Here is a 24,059-nt window from a genome sequence, read left to right as displayed (position 1 = left end):
AATGGTAATAAAACCATTGAAACAATCGCTTGTTACAACTAATTGAACGTGGTTTTGTCACCTGCTTTTTGGTTTGTATTAATATGGTCTGATCGGGTGATGTTTGTTTCTTGGGAGGCTCGTAGTGGATAGGTAGATGATTTGATTGAACTATATGTTTGCGGTGATTGCTGAATCTTGTTTGTTTAATCAGTTTTATGAAATGAAAATTGTGAGTGAATCGCTCTTTAATTCAAAAAGAAAACCACTGAAATAATAATGCTTTTTACACACACCTAATACCTCTCCCGGAGATGATGAACAGAAGCAGGATATCATCCACATTGCCGTCGGGTTTGTTGCGGTTTTCAGTGGACCCGATAAAGTTGTAGTCTCCAACTAGCAACAAGTCGTCGGTATCAGGGATGTCAGGGCATATAACCGGTCAGTGAATAATTGGCAATCTTCACGGCAACAGGGGGCATATATGTTTTACAGTTTCCAAGTGTTGCCTGCACTTTTCGATACGAACGAAATACAGAGAGCAAAAAGATCCAAAGAAATCATTGTTCCATCAAGAACAAAACTATTCCAAATCGTCAGTAAGCCACCAGAGGCGCCTCAAGAGGGAATATAAGCAAATTTATCAAGCCTACGACGACAAAAGGATCAAGTAAAGTTCTGATCACAGTGTATACGTTTAGTCTCCTGCAAACAAACGACATTACAGACACACGAATTAATTGCATGTTTAACTACTAAAGTTTTGTCATCTATGATTTGCAGAACATAATGTCAGTAAGTGTGCAGGGGAGCATTGCCCCCCCCCCCCCCCTCCCGGTACTTCACAATGTTTTACTTATTTAATAATTGTTTACGGTTGAGTATATGTATCTTGTAATTATCATTTGTATCATATATACATGGTGTATTGAGAATTTACGGCATCTCCGGGCATGCCGACAGCGTCGAGCATGTTCGCAGCTGCACCGAGGAAGGGTGGAACTCGGATATTATCGACACATGAGCTGAGGCTGATGAGTGAGAACGATGCACCTGGTGGCAGTGAGGGCGAGCGCAGCGGCAGAGCCAGCGTAGAAATGTTGGGTTCAAGTGAACCCAACGGATTTTCTTGGCCACCCTACATATAGGTATGTATTTTCTTGATTTGTACCGATAAAAAGTCTATAATAATCCCATCAAATAATGTGACGTGGACAGCTAAACAGAAGTCCTAAAGCCCAGATCAAATGACTCTATGCATATGCCTAAACTGTGACTTGATTACTTTATTGTATAGGCATGGCAGTTGCATGCCTGGTCTCTTGTCTGTTGATTTTTTTTCCAACTCGCACCTCTCGTGTGTTTGTGTATAGCTCGGTTGGTGGACACCAGGGGTAAATAGATCACTGCAGATCCATGGTGGCAAGCCGGCAATTGTAGCCCAAATATTAAAGTAACTAATATTGCCTGCACAAAGAGAGCCTTGGCTCAATGGTTGGGCATGCGGTTGGGCAGCCTAAGGGCATGTACAATGATTCTATCTTAGGTATGCTACGTAGGATAAATAATAAGGTGGAGGAGAGAGAAAACATAAGAAAAGGGTTGTCTTTTCTTATTTAAGAGAAGGCAAGAGATGATCTCTTAGCACAATATGTCTCATCACGTTTTTAGGAATAGCTACTTATTGAAGATAAGGCTAAGATATGACCCATTGTAGACATGTTCTTTTGTCATCTCTAAATCACATGCAAGACATAAGATAGGACTATCTTATCAACCATTGTACATGCCCTAACGACCCGAGTTCAATTCCTAAAATTGACAAGTGATGCACAGGCATTTTTCCACATTTATTGAGGATCAAGTTTGGTGTGTGGTCGAACCACTCATCAAAAAATATCTTGATACTCATTTAAAAAAATTGAGGACTATGTTTATCTTGGTACTCATATTAAAATGGCCGTATGCATCCGCAAACCCCTCGCGTCGCTCCCGCCCTGGGTGACTCGGGGGCTCTCCAACCCTAGGCGCCGCCGCCACCCTCTCCCCCTCCCCTCCTCGCGCCGCCGCCGGGTGAAACCCGCGTGGCTGACGGCGGCGGCGGGGGGACTTCCTCTTCCGACTCCCCTTCCTCCACGGGCAGCAAATCTAGGCGGCAGGCGGCGGTGTCCTGCGGCACTCGCGGTGGCAGGGCGTGGGGCGCGTGGCGGCGGGCCTCGGTAGGCGGTGGCGCTCCGGCGTGTGCAGGCGGCAGTGGCCCTTGTGCGCGGTCGGCGGCTCCCTCTCCGACCCGGACGACACGGGGGGTGCCGGCGGCCCGGCGTGGCCGGCGTTCTGGATGGGGTGGGGCCGACGGCTCGCTGGTCTGCCGCAGATCCAAGGGCATCATCGTCTCCGACTTGATCTGCTTTGGTTGGTGCTAGCTCCGGTACAGGGAGACTGTCGTCATCTCCCGATGCTGATGGCGACGGCTGGACCCTTGGTCTAGTCTTTGACAGAGAAGGCGGCGGTCCGTGCACAAGAAGTGGATAGAGTTCTTCGAACAGACCTGGGTGAAAACCTGCTCTTGGTTAGATGCCAAATCCGGCGGTGGTGGCGCTCTATGGTGTTGTTCCCTTCTTGAAGGCATCGCCGTGGAGAAGTTCTAGACTATGATCTACTACCTCCGGGGGAAACCCTATATCGATAGATCAGAAGACGGCGGCACGTTTGTGTCGTTTCCCCCTTGGGGGCGTCTTTCTTGGAGGTGTACGCGGGCTCGAGGGACCAGTGGACGACGTCTTTGGTGGAGCGGTGCTTCATCATGCACATTGATGGTGACAATCTTGATGGCATGGCGCTCTGGAGATTAGGCGTCTGATGTGCGATGATGGACTCGCGCAGGAGGGTGACGCAGTCTGGCGTCGTGGTGGCGTCGACGGCAGCTAGACCGGGCAAGGTAGATGCAGCAGTACAGCTCTGAATATGGATTGGTGGCAGGTGGCTGCGGCGGCCTCATACCCAGCAGGCGTCCTGGTTGGGACCTCAGGTCTTAGATGTTAGGGTTGGCTGCGAGGTCTGTTTGGTATTAGGCTCAGACTATCAGCATCCCTTCATCAATTTGATAGGAGTAGCGACAGATGTTGCCTAGACGGTGGCTTTTAGTCTTACTATTGTATTACTTTGTAAGGTCTTGTGTGAATAATTAATAAAATGGTTGCATGCATCGTCCAGATGCAGAGGCCGGGGGTCTTCCTCCTTTTCTAAAAAGAATACTAATATTGCCACATCTTCTTCCTCTTGTGCATGTTCAATCTAGCCTAGTAGCCTAGCATGATAATGAATTTTTTTGCCATTGTTTTCTGATGTTTTTATCAATGGATTTTGATTGATCTAGGCTATGAAAGGTATGATCCAAATAGAAATTGGTCACCAGTGATAATGACGGAGGGACTTCAAGGTCACCCAGTAGATCGTAGGCAAAGTGCATCAAATATCACCGCAACTTTTTTTGTGAAAAAATGTCACCGCGGCTAGTCTCTCGAAGCTTCTATTGAGAAAGAAATTAATCTCGATGAGTTATCTTATAATCCGGTTGCTCGGAAGAGAATCTTAGAATACACAAGAAATCCTAAGAAGTTGTGCGATAAGCTCTTTCTCATCCTTCGGCTGAAGCTATGTGACAAGCCAGACCGACGGCCTTGTAGAGGAGCGTCCTACATGGAAATCAGACCCACGCCGCTATTATAGACATGGGGGAGGAGCATGGACAAGGAGGGGAAGTGGAGGCAGCCTGGTCATTCAGGCTTCCAAAAGAAAATGGATTTGATTACGAAGCTCTAGAAGCCGGAAGAAACAACGTGCGCCACATCGTACCAGCTAATTGTGTCGAGGTGAATAGACAGGGTTACGCTCTATGATCAGAGATTGATCCCACTCACATTGGAACCTAATGATTCGATGATTTTTTGTTTGTTTGTTGAGGTGGAGGCTTACATGTTGAGAGAACACTGACGTGACATTATGCTGACGTGGACACTGTACATAAGAAAAATGTTATTAGTGGGGATCTTCTAAGAATATAGAATACGGTGGAAGAAGAGAGCTGCGATTCGGTGGCCAGGCTCTTCTCCACCCGCAATGCATAAAAAAAATTGAAAAAGATACTAGAAAAATTCTGAAAATATATATTTTTTGCATGGTAGATAATTTAGTGCATGAGCTGCGCTTAAAATTTCAGATCATTTGGACATCTAAGTAGCCTCGGTAAAAAAAAACAAATTTAAGGTCTGTAAAATAATTACTATTCATGTATTGTTCTAACCTAATTTGTTTTTTTTGCTAAGAGCTACACATATGTTCAGATGATCTGAAATTTGGAGAGCACCCCACGCATCAAATTATCTACCATGCAAGAAAAGGTTAGATTTTCTTACAAAAAATTCTTGACCAGGTGCAGATGAGCCTGTGCTTAGAAATGGATATTCGGTGGAAGAAGAATTATAACAACGAGAATGCAAAAGAATTCCAGTGAAAATGTTTATACAGACGGTGACCAATGGAGCCCACCCCTCGGTGTCTTACAGTTTCTTTTCCCTTCCATTTTTCCTCAGTGACGGGCTCACGGTCACATGACACGGCTCACTACGGCTGGCTCGCGGCAGTAGAGGCGGGCTCCGGCCGGAGGCGCAGTCAGCTGGGAGGCGGAGAGATACCGGCTCGCCGGAGGATACTGACAGTGCTCCTTGCTGTGGTGGCACTGAGGGAGTCCTGGACTAAGGGGTCCTCGGGCGTCCGGCCTGTTAGCCATGGGCCGGACTGATGGGCTGTGAAGATACGAAGACCAAAGACTACACCCGTGTCCGGATGGGACTCTCCTTGGCGTGGAAGGCAAGCTTGGCGACCAAATATGTAGATTCCCTTCCTTGTAACCGACCCTGTGTAACCCTAGATCCTCCTGGTGCTTATATAAACCGAAGGACTTAGTCCGGATGAGGATATGCTCATTACCATAGTAATACAGATTAGACTTCTAGGGTTTAGCCATTACGATCTCGTGGTAGATCAACTCTTGTAATACTCATATTCATCAAGATCAATCAAGCAGGAAGTAGGGTATTACCTCCATAGAGAGGGCCCGAACCTGGGTAAACATCGTGTCCCCTGTCTCCTGTTACCATCGACCTTAGACGCACAGTTCGGGACCCCCTACCCGAGATCCGCCGGTTTTGACAACAACATTGGTGCTTTCATTGAGAGTTCCACTGTGCCGTCCCCAAAAGGTTTGATGGCCCCTTCAATCGTCAACAATGACGCTGTCCAAGGAAAAAACTTTCTCCCCGGACAGATCTTCGTATTCGGCGGCTTCGTATTGCGGGCCAACTCGTTTGGCCACCTGGAGCAGATCGATAGCTACGCCCCTGGCCGTCAGGTCAGATTTGGGAGCTTGAACTACGTCGCGGACGCCCGTGGAGATTTGATCTTCACCGGATTCGAGACCGCGGCAACCACTCCTGGTCACCTTGATGACCATGACTTAAATCTGTCGTCAAACCGTATCCAGGAGATAGCCCCTGTAACTGCTTTGGCCTTAGATCCGGAGCATACAGCGCCGTCCAAGGATTGGAGGCTCAACCCCACCGCGGAGGCCACAGATTCCCCGGCGTTGGAGCCGCACATGGACTTAACCTCACACAATATTTGTGTTTCCGAAACTCCGGACTCGTCTCCGGGCGCAAGTTCCGAACCATGTGAGCCCGCAGATGCCGAACTTGATCGCTTATCGATCTTCGAGTTCAGCGCCGCAGACATGTTCCAGCACTCGCCCTTGGGCGATGTGCTAAACTCATTAAAGAGCATGTCCTTGGCGGGGGACTCACAGCCGAACTATATTCGGTTCGAACTAGGGGCTGATGAAGGAGAATCTTGCTTCCCACCCGCCACCCACTTCATAGCCACAGTCGAGGATTTAACCGACACGCTTGATTACGGCTCCGAAGACATCGACGGTATGGACAACGATGCCGATGAGGAGCAAAATCAAAATCCACCGTTCACCGGACGCTGGACGGCCACCTCTTCGTACGATGTGTACATGGTGGACACACCCAAAACAACCAACGGCGATGACAAAGAAAATCCAGTCGAGAATAAACCTCCTGAGACACAGCAAAAACGCCAGCGTCCTCGACGCCGCTCTAAGTCACGTTGTTCAAAAGACAGCAATTCTGGCACCGAAGAAAATAATACTCCGGACGATGCCGAAAATAATGAAGACCTTGCGGAGGTAACATCCGAACAGGAGGAGCAAGAAAACGGGCAAGCTAACCCCGACGAACAGGCCAGGCCCAATGACTCGGAGGACGGTAGTTATTGTCCGCTCTCTGAGGATGAGGAAAGCCTCGGCAACGAAGATTTCATCGTGCCTGAGGAACCTCTCGAGCAGGAGCGCTTCAAGCGCCAGCTAATAGCCACCGCAAGGAGCCTAAAAAAGAAGCAACAGCAGCTTCAAGCTGACCAAGATCTGCTCGTCGACAGATGGACTTATGTCCTGGCAGCCGAAGAACACGGCCTCAGACGCCCAGCGAAGAGTTACCCGAAGCGAAGGTTGCTACCTCAGTTCGATGAAGAGGCACCGGAGCACATACCTCCCTAGCGTAATGCGGCCGGCCGAACACTACGCAATCGGGACAGTGCGGCGGACCGACCACCTCGTGGTCGGGATAGAGCGGCAACTCAAGCCGAACAGCAGCCTGCCCAGCCGCCATGAAAAAACAGAGACAAAACAGTTTGGGGTCATACATATGACCTCCGGCAGACCCTGGATAGCAGAGCAGGATACACCCGATCGATTTACGGATCGCGGGGACGTTCTTTGACACGTGATACTGGCTACCTATTCGGACGTGACAAACCTAGTCACACCCGGGCCGACAACCATAGACGGACTCCATCGGAACTACGTCGCGACGCGGCCCGATATAGAGGCGTAGCACACCCTCTTTGCTTCACCAATGAAGTAATGGATCAAGAATTCCCCGAAGGGTTTAAACCCGTGAATATTGAATCATACGAAGGGACAACTGATCCCGCGGTATGGATCAAGGACTTTATCCTCCACATCCACATTGCCTGGGGAGATGACCTCCACGCTATCAAATACCTTCCGCTAAAGCTTAAAGGACCAGCTCGACACTAGTTAAACAGCCTGCCCGAGAATTCTATTGGCAGCTGGGAGGACTTGGAAGAGGCCTTCCTCGACAACTTCCAAGGTACATATGTCCGGCCACCAGACGCCGATGACTTAAGCCACATAGTTCAACAACCCGGGGAGTCAGCCAGGAAGTTCTGGATAAGGTTCCTAACTAAAAAGAACCAGATCGTCGACTGTTCGGACGCCGAAGCCCTAGCGGCCTTTAAACATAGCATCCACGACGAATGGCTCGCCCGCCACCTCGGCCAAGAAAAGCCAAAATCTATGGCAGCCCTCACGGCACTCATGACCCGCTTTTGCGCGGGTGAGGATAGTTGGTTGGCTCATAGCAAAAATACAGCCAGCGAGGCAGGACCCTCTGAGGTTAAGAACAGCAACGGCAAGCTTCGACGTAACAGACACAAACGCCGAAACAATGGGGATAATACCGACGACACTACAGTCAACGCCGGATTCAGCGGCTCCAAGTCCAGCCAGCGGAAGAAACCGTACAAGAGAAATAATCAGGGACCATCCAGCGATCACCCGTGCCAGATACATGGCACCCCGGATAAACTAGCCAATCATACCAACACAGATTGTTGGATTTTTAAACAGGCCAGCAAATTAAACGCCGAGAACAGGGAAGAGGGATCACAAAGCGAGGATGACGACGTGGAGCCCCGGCAACCAAACACAGGGGGACAGAAAAAATTTCCCCCTCAAGTGAAAACAGTGAACATGATATATGTTACACACATCCCCAAAAGGGAGCGCAAACGCGCACTGAGGGACGTCTATGCGATAGAGCCAGTCACCCCAAAATTCAATCCATGGTCGTCATTCCCGATCACCTTTGATCGTCGGGATCACCCGACTAGTATCCGTCATGGTGGTTCAGCCGCACTAGTCCTCGACCCAATCATTGACGGATTTCACCTGATGCGCGTCCTTATGGACGGAGGTAGCAGCCTCAACCTGCTTTATCAGGATACAGTGCGAAAAATGGGCATCAATCCATCGCGGATCAAGCCCACAAAGACTACCTTCAAAGGAGTCATACCAGGTGTCGAGGCTCTCTATACAGGCTCGATCACACTAGAAGTTGTCTTCGGGTCTCCGGAGAATTTCCGAAGTGAGGTGTTAATCTTCGACATCGTCCCCTTTCGCAGCGGCTATCACGCACTGCTGGGACGAACTGCATTCGCTCGATTCAATGCAGTGCCACACTATGCTTATCTTAAGCTCAAGATGCCCAGTCCACGCGGCGTCATCACGGTTAACGGAAACACTGAACGCTCCCTCCATACAGAGGAGCACACAGCTGTCTTAGCAGCAGAAGTACAGAGCGGCCTTCTCAAGCAGAACCCTAATGGGGCTGTCGAGCCCACATACACCGTTAAGAGGGTCCGAACTACCCTGCAGCAGGACAACTCGACTCGCCAGGAGCTCGATTAGCAATCCGGCCTCCGTCTCAGTCCCGATCAAGCGGTGGCATTCGCGCCGCGCGTACATAACTACGCACTCGAAATTCCATGGGCATCGACGGAGGCACAACTAGCTTGTGGTCCACAGTGCGGCTCAACCAGCATCGGATACACACATACTTTCACTTTCACTTTTTCCTTTCAGGTCTCAATCCCGCAGACCCCATCCGATGGCCTGATCATGGATCCTCTCAAAAAGCACGCCAAGACGGCAAGAATAAGAGCGGTCAGTTGACCCTGTTGGATGGTATTGTACAAGTTCGGCACGGGAGAGCCGCAGAGATATGGGGGACTTCTCTAGGTGGTTTCGTTAAACGATCACTCTACCTGTTTTTCAGGACCCATACGCAGCTCTCTCTTGGTGAAGGCATAGTAAATAGCCTTTCTGCTTATTGCACCACTTGTACGCACGCGCTTTAACGCACCAATGAAATTATAATAGAAACAGTTTGCGGCCTAAATTTCCACGACTTTAGCTTACCACTGGTTCTTCCTCTTTCTTTGTTCTTGCATTTTTCCTTCCTGGTAATTCTATCAGATAACACCCGTACACTCGGTGTGTTCCACCTTGCCAGGGGCTTTATAGCACCCCACAACATGGCAACAAAAGACTGAACACTTTTAGAGTATAGCTCAGCACCCCGAATCTTGCATTGGCTCCGAATCATGTCTTTGGTCAATAGTTGGGTTGCCCGACTCCTGTGCTTGCTACCTTACGTTCCCCTATATCGGCTAAGGTAGTAAAAGGAGAACTGCTGCGATTGTGCCCTGGTTTATCCAAAGGAGCACCTCAGTAGAGAAAGCCGAAAACTGACTGTCATGATACGGCGAGAGCCGGTCAGCTGTTCGGAGGTTGCAAATCGTTGGAGATTTACGCGAAGGATCGGTACTTCCCGATCAAACGCTCATAGCAATCTGGTTCGAATACCAGGGGTTGCGCCCATGTTTTATTGTAAAACTCCTATGGCTAAGTGAGGGCGTTTAAGCCGCATAGTCTGATTGCCTGGTTCGTTGCGCTAAACAACTCCTTCAAGGACCATATAATTAGATCAAGATTGTTTAGATTCCATCCCGAACACCTCCGTACTATCTACGTGGGGGCAGAAGCCGACGACTGGCCAACCCCCAGATTTCATACAACACGGCCGCACAGGAGGAAAAAATTAAAACATATCAAGCATTATATTACAAACCAACTTTGTTTCATCATACAAGGCAAAGACAATACGAATATATTCATTCGAAAATAATGTCCTGCCCACACTGCGTTGCCACAATGCGAGACCCTTCTAGGACATCCGCAAAATAGCGCTCGGGTGTGCGGTGCTCCTTGCCCTCTGGCGGCCCCGTGGCCACCTCGACGGCGTCCATCTTCGCCCACCACATCTTGCAACGGGCGAAGGCCATGCGCGCACCTTCAATACAGGCCGATTGCTTGACAATGTCCAACCGAGGACATGCGTTCACCAGCCGCTTCACGAGTCCGAAGTAGCTGCCGGGCATAGCTTCGGCTGGCCATAGCCGAATTATCAAATCCTTCATGGCTAGTTCGGCCACCCTATGCAGCTCCACCAGCTGTTTCAGCTGTTGGGTGAAGGGCACGGGATGCTCTGGCGCAAGATACTGCGACCAGAACAATTTCTTCGTGGAGCTCCCTTCTTCGGCTCGAAAGAATTCCACGGCATCGGACACACTACACGGCATATCTGCGTAGGCTCCTGGAGAACTCCGAATCCGGGTTAGTAAGAAATACTTCTTCTTCATATACTTGCTTTGCATACTAAATGCCTTACCCGCCGCGATCTTCCTGGCCTCCTGGATCTCTTGGAGGGTTCCCTGGGCCTCATTCCGGGCCGTCTCCGCGCTCTGACAAGCCTTGGCGAGTTCGGTCTCTCGAACCGACGCGTCACGCTCCAAGGTCTCGCACTTCTTCACCGTGTCCTGGAGCTCTTGTTGAACCTCGTTGACCCGGGCCTTGAGCTTCTTACGTGCGGCCTGCTCCTTGACGGCCTTTCCCTCGGCTTCGGCCAGGGCCTCCTTCAGGGCCTCGACCTCGGTCGTCGCTCCTATATATATCTTGACACTTTAGTCAACGCATATCATTTTACCTTCTTAAATATAAAACGGGTTATCACATACCTTGTTTTTCTTGGAGCTGCCTTCTCACCCGACCAAGCTCCTCCTCGGCCTGCTCCAGTATCTACCGCAGTCCGGAGACTTCGGCAGTATGTGAGGCCGTGACCAACAGCGACGCCTGCGTATTCATTTCAGACAAGTTTAGTTAGTTTCCTGCCATCAGGGATTGATCCTCTGTCCGGTCTCTTCTTTCCGGATACCGGACAGTGTCTCAGGGGCTACTGTCTATATCGGGATTTTCTCCTTTTTCGTCGCTTACCTCAAAACCTGTCAGCAGGCTGCTGCAGGCTTCGGTCAGTCCGCTGTTGGCGGACTGAACTCTTTCAATCACCGTGCCCATAAGAACACGGTGCTCGTCCACAATGGAAGCACCTCGTAGCGCTTCCAGCAGATTATCTGGTGCCCCTGGTTGGACAGGGGTCACCGGTGGAATAGGCATACCCCCTTCTTTCGAAGGAGGCTGCGTGCCGGATCCCGGAGCCGCATCGGTCTCCGGAATCGAGTCCGGTCGAGGGCCGAATTGAATACGGCCCTCATCCCCAGTCTCCATGGGAATTGACTCCCCCTGGTGTTCGGTGATACGTCTCCGTCGTATCTATAATTTTTGATTGTTCCATGCCAATATTATACAACTTTCATATACTTTAGGCAACTTTTTATACTATTTTTGGGACTAACATATTGATCCAGTGCCCAGTGCCAGTTCCTGTTTGTTGCATGTTTTATGTTTCGCAGAAACCTCATATCAAACGGAATCCAAACGGGATAAAAACGGATGGAGAATATTTTTGAAATATTTGGAGAATATGAGAAGAAGAATCAACGTGAGACGGTGCCCGAGGGGGGCACGAGGCAGGGGGGCGCGCCTGCCCCCCTCGTGGGCCCCCCGTAAGGCGGTTGCTGCTCTTCTTTGGCCACAAGAAAGCTAATTTTTGGAAAAAAAATCTCGGTGAAGGTTTCAGTCCAATCGGAGTTACGGATCTCCGGATATATAAGAAACGGTGAAAGGGCAGAATAACAGAGCGCAGAAACAGAGAGAGACAGAGAGACAGATCCAATCTCGGAGGAGCTCTCTCCCCTTTCACGCCATGGAGACCAAGGACCAGAGGGGAAACCCTCGTCCCATCTAGGGAGAAGGTCAAGGAAGAAGAAGAAGAAGGGGGGCTCTCTCCCCCTCGCTTCCGGTGGCGCCGGAGTGCCACCGGGGGGCCATCATCATCACCGCGATCTTCACCAACACCTCCGCCATATTCACCAACATCTCCATCACCTTCCCCCCTCTATCTACAGCGGTCCACTCTCCCACAACCCGTTGTACCCTCTACGTGAACATGCTGCTTTATGCTTCATATTATTATCCAATGATGTGTTGCCATCCTATGATGTCTGAGTAGATTTTCGTTATCCTATCGGTGGTTGATGAATTGCTATGATTGATTTAATTTGCTTGTGGTTATGTTGCTGTCCTTTGGTGCCCATCATATGAGCGCGCACGTGGATCACACCATAGGGTTAGTTGTATGTTGATAGGACTATGTATTGGAGGGCAAGAGTGACAGAAGCTTCAACCTAGCATAGAAATTGGTGCATACGGGATTGAAGGGGGACCAATATATCTTAATGCTACGGTTGGGTTTTACCTTAATGAACGTTAGTAGTTGCGGATGCTTGCTAATAGTTCCAATCATAAGTGCATAGAATTCCAAGTCAGGGATGACATGCTAGCAGTGGCCTCTCCCACATAAAACTTGCTATCGGTCTAGTAAAGTAGTCAATTGCTTAAGGGACAATTTCGCAACTCCTACCACCACTTTTCCACACTCGCTATATTTACTTTATTGTGTCTTTATCTAAATAGCTCCTACTTTTTATTTACGCTCTCTTTATATTCTTGCAAACCTATCCAAAAACACCTACAAAGTACTTTTAGTTTCATACTTGTTGTAGGTAAAGCGAACGTCAATCGTGCGTCGAGTTGTATCGGTGGTCGATAGAACTTGAGGGAATATTTGTTCTACCTTTAGCTCCTCGTTGGGTTCGACACTCTTACTTATCGAAAGAGGCTCCAATTGATCCCCTATACTTGTGGGTTATCATTCGGCGACGGGGGCTTCGCCTTCTGGCGCCTCTCCCCAGCCTGGGAAGGTCCATTGGGAGAGGACCTCGTCGTCTTCCTTGGCCTTGGGAGAGTAAGCGGCCGGCGGTGTCTCGCTGGCCATCTCCTTCGAGTCCAACGAACCCTCTGACGAGGATCGTTGGGACCTGTCGTGGGCCGGGCTGTAATAGCATGATTGACCATGTCAATACGAAAAGGAGGAGAGGTTAGATCTATGGGCATGTACGAGTCTTAGCACTTACAATGCGGCCCGACGCTTAGTGCGGGGGTGATACGTCTCCAACGTATCTATAATTTTTGATTGCTCCATGCTATATTATCTTCTGTTTTGGACATTATTGGGCTTTATTATTCACGTTTATGTTATTTTTGGGACTAACCTATTAACCGGAGGCCCAGCCCAGAATTGTTGTTTTTTGCCTATTTCAGAGTTTCACAGAAAAAGAATATCAAACGGAGTCCAAAGGGAATGAAACCTTCGGGAGCGTGATTTTTGGAACGAACAAGATCCAGGAGACTTGGACCCTACGTAAGAGAAGCTTCCAGGAGGCCACGAGGTAGGGGGGCGCGCCTACCCCCCAGGGCACGCCCTCCACCCTCGTGGGCCCCCTGTTGCTCCACCGACGTACTCCTTCCTCCTATATATACCTACATACCCCCAAACGATCAGAACAGGAGTCAAAAACCTAATTCCACCGCCGCAACCTTCTGTATCCACGAGATCCCATCTTGGGGCCTGTTCCGGAGCTCCGCCGGAGGGGGCGTCCATCACGGAGGGCTTCTACATCAACACCATAGCCTCTCCGATGAAGTGTGAGTAGTTTACTTCAGACTTTCGGGTCCATAGTTAGTAGCTAGATGGCTTCTTCTCTCTTTTTGGATCTCAATAAATGTTCTTCCCCTCTCTCGTGGAGATCTATTCGATGTAATCTTCTTTTTGCGGTGTGTTTGTTGAGACCGATGAATTGTGGGTTTATGATAAAGATTATCTATGGACAATATTTGAATCTTCTCTGAATTCTTTTATGTATGATTGGTTATCTTTGCAAGTCTCTTTGAATTATCAGTTTGGTCTAGCCTACTAGATTGATCTTTCTTGCAATGGGAGAAGTGCTTAGCTTTGGGTTCAATCTTGCGGTGTCCTTTCCCAGTGACAGTAGGGGCAGCAAGGCAGGTATTGTATTGTTGCCATCGAGGATAACAAGATGGGGTTTTTATCATATTGCATGAATTTATCCCTCTACATCGTGTCATCTTGCTTAAGGCGTTACTCTGTTTTCATGAACTTAATACTCTAGATGCATGCTGGATAACGGTCGATGAGTGGAGTAATAGTAGTAGATGCAGGCAGGAGTCGGTCTACTTGTCTCAGACGTGATGCCTATATACATGATCATACCTAGATATTCTCATAACTATGCTCAGTTCTGTCAATTGCTCAACAGTAATTCGTTCACCCATCGTAAAATACTTACACTCTTGAGAGAAGCCACTAGTGAAACCTATGGCCCTCGGGTCTATCTTCATCATATTAATCTTCCAACACTTATTTATTTCCTTTTGCTTTTTACTTTGCATCTTATCATAAAAATACCAAAAATATTATCCTATCATATCTATCAGATCTCACTCTCGTAAGTGACCGTGAAGGGATTGACAACCCCTTATCACGTTGGTTGCGAGGATTTATTTGTTTTGTGTAGGTACGAGGGACTCGCGCGTAGCCTCCTACTGGATTGATACCTTGGTTTTCAAAAACTGAGGGAAATACTTACGCTACTTTGCTGCATCACCCTTTCCTCTTCAAGGGAAAACCAACGCAGTGCTCAAGAGGTAGCAAGAAGGATTTCTGGCGCCGTTGCCGGGGAGGTCTACGCAAAAGTTAACATACCAAGTACCCATCACAATCCCTTATCTCCCGCATTACATTATTTGCCATTTGCCTCTCGTTTTCCTCTCCCCCACTTCACCCTTACCGTTTTATTCGCCCTCTCTTTTCCGTTTGCCTCTTTTCCGCTTGCTTTTTGTTTGCTCGTGTGTTGGATTGCTTGTTTGTCACGATGGCTCAAGGTAATACCAAATTATGTGACATTACCAATACCAACAATAACGATTTCCTTAGCACTCCGATTGCTCCTCTTACCGATACTGAATCTTGTGAAATCAATGCTGCTTTGTTGAATCTTGTCATGAAAGATCAATTCGCCGGCCTTCCTAGCGAAGATGCCGCTACTCACCTAAATAGCTCCGTTGATTTGTGTGATATGCAAAAGAAGAAAGATGTTGATAATGATATTGTTAAATTGAAGCTATTTCCTTTTTCGCTTAGAGATTGTGCTAAAGCTTGGTCTACGTCTTTGCCTAAAAATAGTATTGATTCATGGAATAAGTGCAAAGATGCTTTTATCTCTAAGTATTTTCCTTCCGCTAAGATCATCTCTCTTAGAAACGATATTATGAATTTTAAGCAACTTGATCATGAACATGTTGCACAAGTTTGGGAGAGAATGAAATTAATGATATGTAATTGCCCTACTCATGGTTTGAATTTGTGGATAATTATACAAAAAAATATGCCGGACTGAATTTTGCTTCTAGAAATCTTTTAGATTCGGCCGCGGGAGGCACTTTTATGGAAATCACTTTAGAAGAAGCTACTAAACTCCTAGATAATATTATGGTTAATTATTCTCAATGGCACACTGAAAGATCTACTAATAAAAAAGTGCATGCGATAGAAGAAATAAATGTTTTGAGTGGAAAGATGGATGAACTTATGAAATTATTTGCTACTAAGAGTGTTTCTTCTGATCCTAATGATATGCCTTTTTCTACTTTGATTTAGAATAATAATGAATCTATGGATGTGAATTTTGTTGGTAGGAATTTTTTTGGTAACAACGCGTATAGAGGAAACTTTAATCCTAGGCCTTATCCTAGCAATTTCTCTAATAATTATGGTAATTCCTACAATAACTCTTATGGAAATTTTAATACGATGCCCTATGAATTTGAGACTAGTGTTAAAGAGTTTATGAATTCGCAAAAGAATTTCAATGCTTTGCTTGAAGAGAAATTGCTTAAAGTTGATCAATTGGCTAGGAACGTTAATAGAATTTCTCTTGATGTTGATTCTTTAAAACTTAGATCTATTCCTCCTAAGCATGATATCAATGAGTCTCTCAAAGCCATGAGAATTTCCATTGATGAGTGCAAATAAAGAACCGCTAGGATGCGTGCTAAGAAAGATTGCTTTATAAAAGCGTGTTCTTCAAATTTCTATGAAAATAAAGATGAAGATCTAAAAGTTATTGATGTGTCCCCTATTAAATCTTTGTTTTGCAATATGAATCTTGATAATGATGGGACTGAATATGATCCACCTTTACCTAGAAGGCGTTCCAAAAATTTGGAGTTTTCAGATCTTGATGCTAAAATTGATAAAAGTGGGATTGAAGAAATCAAAACATTAGATGTTGATAAACCCACTATTTTGGATTTCAAGGAATTTAATTATTATAATTGCTCTTTGATAGATTGTATTTCCTTGTTGCAATCCGTGCTAAATTCTCCTCATGCTTATAGTCAAAATAAAGCGTTTACTAAACATATCGTTGATGCCTTGATGCAATCTTATGAAGAAAAGCTTGAGTTGGAAGTTTCTATCCCTAGAAAACTTTATGATGAGTGGAAACCAACTATTAAAATTAAGATTAAGGATCATGAGTGCTATGCTTTGTGTGATTTGGGTGCTAGTGTTTCCACGATTCCAAAAACTTTGTGTGATTTGCTAGGTTTCCATGATTTTGATGATTGCTCTTTAAACTTGCACCTTACGGATTCCACTATTAAGAAACCTATGGGAAGAATTAATGATGTCCTTATTGTTGCAAATAGGAACTATGTGCCCGTAGATTTTATCGTTCTTGATATAGATTGCAATCCTTCTTGTCCTATTATTCTTGGTAGACCTTTCCTTAGAACGATTGGTGCAATTATTGATATGAAGGAAGGGAATATTAGATTTCAATTTCTATTAAAGAAAGGCATGGAACACTTCCCTAGGAAGAAAATAAAATTACCATATGAATCTATCATGAGAGCCACTTATGGATTGCCCACCAAAGATGGCAATACCTAGATCTATCCTTGCTTTTATGCCTAGCTAGGGGCGTTAAACGATAGCGCTTGTTGGGAGGCAACACAATTTTATTTCTAGTTTTTTGCTTTTGCTTCTGTTTAGGAATAAATATTTGTTCTAGCCTCTGGTTAGATGTGTTTTTATGTTTTAATTAGTGTTTGTTCCAAGTTAAACCTATAGGATCTTCTCGGATGATAGTTATTTGATCTTGCTGTAATTTCCAGAAACTTTCTGTTCACGAAAACAATTGTTAAAAATCACCAGAACGTGATAAAATACTGATTCCAATTGCTGCTGATCAATAAACAAATTTTCTAGGTCTTCCTATTTTTTCTGATGTTTTGGAGTTCCAGAAGTTTGCATTAGTTACAGATTACTACAGACTGTTCTGTTTTTGACAGGTTCTGTTTTTCGTGTGTTGTTTACTTTTTTTGATGAATCTATGGCTAATAAAATAGTTTATAAACCATAGAGAAGTTGGAATACAGTAGGTTTAACACCAATATAAATAAAGAATGAGTTCATTTTACAGTACCTTGAAGTGGTCTTTTGTTTTCTTTCGCTAACGGAGCTCACGAGATTTTCTGCTAAGTTTTGTGTTGTGAAGTTTTCAAGTTTTGGGTGAAAGATTTGATGGATTATGGAACAAGGAGTTGCAAGAGCCTAAGCTTGGGTATGCCCATGGCACCCCCAAGATAATCTAAGGACACCAAAAAGCCAAAGCTTGGGGATGCCCCGGAAGGCATCCCCTCTTTCGTCTACTTCCATCGGTAACTTTACTTGGAGCTATATTTTTATTCACCACATGATATGTGTTTTGCTTGGAGCGTCTTGTATGATTTGAGTCTTTGCTTTTTAGTTCACCACAATCATCCTTGCTGTACACACCTTTTGAGAGAGCCATACATGATTTGGAAATTATTAGAATACTCTATGTGCTTCACTTATATCTTTTGAGTTATATAGTTTTGCTCTAGTACTTCACTTATATCTTTTAGAGCACGGTGGTGGATTTGTTTTATAGAAACTATTGATCTCTCATGCTTCACTTATATTATTTTGAGAGTCTTAACATGGTAATTTGCTTAAATAATCCTAATATGCTAGGTATTCAAGTTTAGTAAAAACTTTCTTATGAGTGTTTTGAATACTAAGGGAAGTTTGATGCTTGATGATTGTTTTGAGATATGGAGGTAATAATATCAGAGTCGTGCTAGTTGAGTAGTTGTGAATTTGAGAAATGCTTGTGTTGAAGTTTGCAAGTCCCGTAGCATGCACGTATGGTAAACGTTATGTAACAAATTTGAAACATGAGGTGTTCTTTGATTGTCCTCCTTATGAGTGGCGGTCGGGGACGAGCGATGGTCTTTTCCTACCAATCTATCCCCCTAGGAGCATGCGCGTAGTGCTTGGTTTTTGATGACTTGTAGATTTTTGCAATAAGTATGTGAGTTCTTTATGACTAATGTTGAGTCCATGGATTATACGCACTCTCACCCTTCCATCATTGCTAGCCTCTTGGGTACCGTGCATTGCCCTTTCTCACATTGAGAGTTGGTGCAAACTTCGCCGGTGCATCCAAACCCCGTGATATGATGCGCTCTTTCACACATAAACCTCCTTATATCTTCCTCAAAACAGCCACCATACCTACCTATTATGGCATTTCCATAGCCATTCCGAGATATATTGCCATGCAACTTTCCACCATTCCGTTTATGATGACACGTTCATCATTGTCATATTGCTTAGCATGATCATGTAGTTGACATAGTATTTGTGGAAAAGCCACCATTCATAATTCTTTCATACATGTCACTCTTGGTTCATTGCATATCCCGGTACACCGCCGGAGGCATTCATATAGATTCATACTTTGTTCTAGTATCGAGTTGTAATCATTGAGTTGTAAATAAATAGAAGTGTGATGATCATCATTTTCTAGAGCATTGTCCCAAGCGAGGAATAAAAAAAAGAGAAAGGCCATAAAAAAGTGAAGGCCCAAAAAAAAGAAGAAAAAAAAGAGATAAAAAGAGAGAAGGGACAATGTTACTATCCTTTGCCACACTTGTGCTTCAAAGTAGAACCATAATCTTCATGATAGAGAGTCTGTTGTTTTGTCACTTTCATATACTAGTGGGAATTTTTCATTATAGAACTTGGCTTGTATATTCCAACAATGGGCCTCCTCAAGTGCCCTAGGTCTTCGTGAGCAAGCAAGTTGGATGCACACCCACTTAGTTTCTTTTGTTGAGCTTTCATACATTTATAGCTCTAGTGCATCCGTTGCATGGCAATCCCTACTCCTTGCATTAACATCAATCGATGGGCATCTCCATAGCTCATTGATTAGCCTCGTTGATGTGATACGTTCTCCTTTTTTGTCTTCTCCACATAACCCCCATCATCATATTCTATTCCACCCATAGTGTTATGTCCATGGCTCACGCTCATATATTGCGTGAAGGTTTATAAGTTTGAGATTACTAAAGTATGAAACAATTGCTTGGCTTGTCATCAGGGTTGTGCATGATGAGAGCATTCTTGTGTGACGAAAATGGAGCATGACTAAACTATATGATTTTGTAGGGATGAACTTTCTTTGGCCATGTTATTTTGAGAAGACATAATTGCTTGGTTAGTATGCTTGAAGTATTATTATTTTTATTTCAATATGAACTTTTATCTTGAATCTTTCGGATCTGAATATTCACACCACAATTAAGAAGAATTACATTGAAATTATGCCTAGTAGCACTCCGCATCAAAAATTCTGTTTTTATCATTTACCTACTCGAGGACGAGCAGGAATTAAGCTTGGGGATGCTTGATACGTCTCCAATGTATCTATAATTTTTGATTGCTCCATGCTATATTATCTTCTGTTTTGGACATTATTGGGCTTTATTATTCACTTTTATGTTATTTTTGGGACTAACCTATTAACCGGAGGCCCAACCCAGAATTGCTGTTTTTTGCCTATTTCAGAGTTTCGCAGAAAAAGAATATCAAACGGAGTCCAAACGGAATGAAACCTTCGGGAGCGTGATTTTTGGAACGAACAAGATCCAGGAGACTTGGACCCTACGTAAGAGAAGCTTCCAGGAGGCCACGAGGTAGGGGGCGCGCCCTCCACCCTCGTGGGCCCCCTGTTGCTCCACCGACGTACTCCTTCCTCCTATATATACCTACGTACCCCCAAACGATCAGAACAGGAGCCAAAAACCTAATTCCATTGCCGCAACCTTCTGTATCCATGAGATCCCACCCTGGGGCCTGTTCCGGAGCTCCGCCGGAGGGGGCATCCATCATGGAGGGCTTCTACATCAACACCATAGCCTCTCCGATGAAGTGTGAGTAGTTTACTTCAGACCTTCGGGTCCATAGTTAGTAGCTAGATGGCTTCTTCTCTCTTTTTGGATCTCAATACAATGTTCTCCCCCTCTCTCGTGGAGATCTATTCGATGTAATCTTCTTTTTGCGGTGTGTTTGTTGAGATCGATGAATTGTGGGTTTATGATCAAGAATATCTATGAACAATATTTGAATCTTCTCTAAATTCTTTTATGTATGATTGGTTATCTTTGCAAGTCTCTTCGAATTATCAGTTTGGTTTGGCCTACTAGATTGATCTTTTTTGCAATGGGAGAAGTGCTTAGCTTTGGGTTCAATCTTGCGGTGTCCTTTCCCAGTGACAGTAGGGGCAGCAAGGCACGTATTGTATTGTTGCCATCGAGGATAACAAGATGGGGTTTTTATCATATTGCATCAATTTATCCCTCTACATCATGTCATGTTGCTTAAGGCGTTACTCTGTTTTCATGAACTTAATACTCTAGATGCATGCTGGATAGCGGTCGATGAGTGGAGTAATAGTAGTAGATGCAGGCAGGAGTCGGTCTACTTGTCTCGGACGTGATGCCTATATACATGATCATACCTAGATATTCTCATAACTATGCTCAATTCTGTCAATTGCTCAACAGTAATTCGTTCACCCACCGTAAAATACTTATGCTCTTGAGAGAAGCCACTAGTGAAACCTATGGCCCCCGGGTCTATCTTCATCATATTAATCTTCCAACACTTATTTATTTCCTTTTGCTTTTTTACTTTGCTTTTATTTTACTTTGCATCTTATCATAAAAATACCAAAAATATTATCCTATCATATCTATCAGATCTCACTCTCGTAAGTGACCGTGAAGGGATTGACAACCCCTTATCGCGTTGGTTGCGAGGATTTATTTGTTTTGTGTAGGTACGAGGGACTCGCGCGTAGCCTCCTACTAGATTGATACCTTGGTTCTCAAAAACTGAGGGAAATACTTATGCTACTTTGCTGCATCACCCTTTCCTCTTCAAGGGAAAACCAACGCAGTGCTCAAGAGGTAGCAGGGGGCGTTGCTCCGGACTGCTGTCGACGTCCCATACGAAGCAGCCCGCAGGCTGGCCTTTCCCCCTCTTGGGCGCCTCCGTCTCCAGAATTGTGGAGGCCGCCCTCTTCTTTCTCCCTCCATCAGGGGGAGAGTCGCTCTCCTCCTCCTTCTCCTCCTCTTCATCGTCGTCGTCTTCAGCGACGGAGGAACGGGTCTTGTCTGCAGACGTCGCATCCGTAGCACCCTTGCGGCGGAGGCTGCTCCGGACCCCCTTGGCCTTCTTCGCCGGCACCGTATAGGGCGCCGACACCAGCATCTTCGCTAGACGCGGAATGACTGGTTCTTCAGGCAGCGGAGCCGGGCACTGGAGCTTCTTCGCCCTCTCCATCCATCCCTGAAGAAGCAATGGCAATAAAAATTCAGATATCCTCCTTGAAACAAACAAGTTGAGGACGCATTAAAAACTCACCTCGCTGGCAGGGTGGTCAACATCATGCCCACGGTCCGAATCCGTGGCTGGTGGTGTCTCGTTGCCCTTGAAGAGCAACCTCCAAGCATCTTTGTGAGTAGTCTCGAAGAGCCTCTTCAGGGTATGGTGCTTCTTCGGATTGAACTTCCATTGCGGGAAGCTTCGGCTTTTGGCACAGGAGAATCCGGCGAACTAGCATCACCTGGATTACATTGACAAGTTTGACATTCTTGTCCACCATGCTCTGAATGCGCGTCTGCAGCGCTATCAGCTCGTCTGGCGAACACCAGTTCGGGCTCTTCTCGACCCAGGAGATGAACCGCGTTGGAGCACCGGGGTTGAATTCGGCAGCTGCGGCCCAGTTGGTGCCTCGGGGTTCCGTAATGTAGAACCATTGTTTCTGCCATTCCTTGACAGTCTCCATGGAAGTGCCTTTCGGCCAGAAGACATTGGACAGCTTACTCACCATGGCTCCTCCGCACTCAGCATGCTGGCCATCCACCACCTTCGGCTTCACGTTCAAAACTTTGAGCCACAGCCTGAAGTGGGGTTGGATACGGAGGAAGGCCTCACACACGACGATGAACGCCAAGATGTTGAGGAAGGAGTTCGGGGATAGTTCATGGAAGTCTATCCCGTAATAGTACATCAGCCCACAGACGAAAGGGTGGAGTGGAAACCCTAGCCCGCGGAAGAAATGAGGGATGAATACCACCCTCTCGTTCGGCTTCGACACGGGGACGACTTGTCCCTGGGCTGGAAGGCGGTGGGCGGTTTCCTTCGCCAAGTACCTGGCCGCCCGAAGCTCAGTAATGTCCTTCTCCTTGACGGAGGAGGCCATCCACTTGCCTTGGCCTCCGGTTCCGAACATGGTTGAGTGCCGGCTTGAGTGGGAAGAAGATGAGAACATGGGCGCTGGAGCTCAAGAGTGGAAGGATGAAGGAAGAGAGAAGGCGTGGGAGAAGAAGGGGGAATCCTTATCCCCTTATAAAGGCAGTGAATATTGAACGCCTCCCCACTCGCCTTAAAACTCGCCTATTCCCAAGGGCTGTGTAAACAGGCATGGTTGGGTTACCCACGCCCGAATTGATGAGAATCCCGCAATAAGGGGGCACGATCTCTGCTTTGACAAGACGTGCCAATGGAAACCGCGTCTTGAAACACGGAGCGGCAGACGAAAATGGTTCGATATAGTGACCGAACAAATGTGATGTCATCTTGCAAAAAGTTGTTAGTAGATGGGACACGATTATATTCCCTCTGCGGTTGTGTGGTGCGTGTTACAGGTCCGGACACATTCAATACGTCCAAAGACTATCTTCGAGTTCGGAAGGAGGAACCCGCCTTGCAATGCCGAAGACAGATCTACGCGCCGGATACCTTGTCATTGAAGCCAGGTTCAGGGGCTACTGAGGGAGTCCTGGACTAAGGGGTCCTCGGGCGTCCGGCCTGTTAGCCATGGGCCGGACTGATGGGCTGTGAAGATACGAAGACCGAAGACTGCACCCGTGTCCGGATGGGACTCTCCTTGGCGTGGAAGGCAAGCTTGGCGACCAAATATGTAGATTCCCTTCCTTGTAACCGACCTGTGTAACCCTAGATCCTCCTGGTGCTTATATAAACTGAAGGACTTAGTCCGGATGAGGATATACTCATTACCATAGTCATACAGGCTAGACTTCTAGGGTTTAGCCATTACGATCTCGTGGTAGATCAACTCTTGTAATACTCATATTCATCAAGATCAATCAAGCAGGAAGTAGGGTATTACCTCCATAGAGAGGGCCCGAACCTGGGTAAACATCGTGTCCCTTGTCTCCTGTTACCATCGACCTTAGACGCACAGTTCGGGACCCCCTACCCGAGATCCGCCGGTTTTGACACCGACAGGCACCCCCTCGACCGCAGCGGGCGGTGGTTCCTGGGACGGAGCCCCCATGCCCCGGTTGCATAGTCCTCCCGAAGGCTATCCTACATTGCCAGAGACGAAAGAAATGCCCGTTTTGCCCCTAATTTTCGACACGACCCCGGGATTGTGGGCCATCTAACTCGGTGCTACGTGCCTATACCCGTTTTACACATCCGGGAGCGCTTTGAGACGCTCTCCGTCGTGGACACTTTTCCCCATTTTGGGTCGGAAAAATTCGACGTCACGCCAAAACGGGATGTCACGGTGTC

The sequence above is a fragment of the Aegilops tauschii genome, chromosome 2, assembly GCF_002575655.3.
Source record: "Aegilops tauschii subsp. strangulata cultivar AL8/78 chromosome 2, Aet v6.0, whole genome shotgun sequence".
NCBI classification, from domain to species: domain Eukaryota; kingdom Viridiplantae; phylum Streptophyta; class Magnoliopsida; order Poales; family Poaceae; genus Aegilops; species Aegilops tauschii.
The sequence above is the reverse complement of the archived record's forward strand: the minus strand, read 5'-3'. Positions refer to the sequence as shown.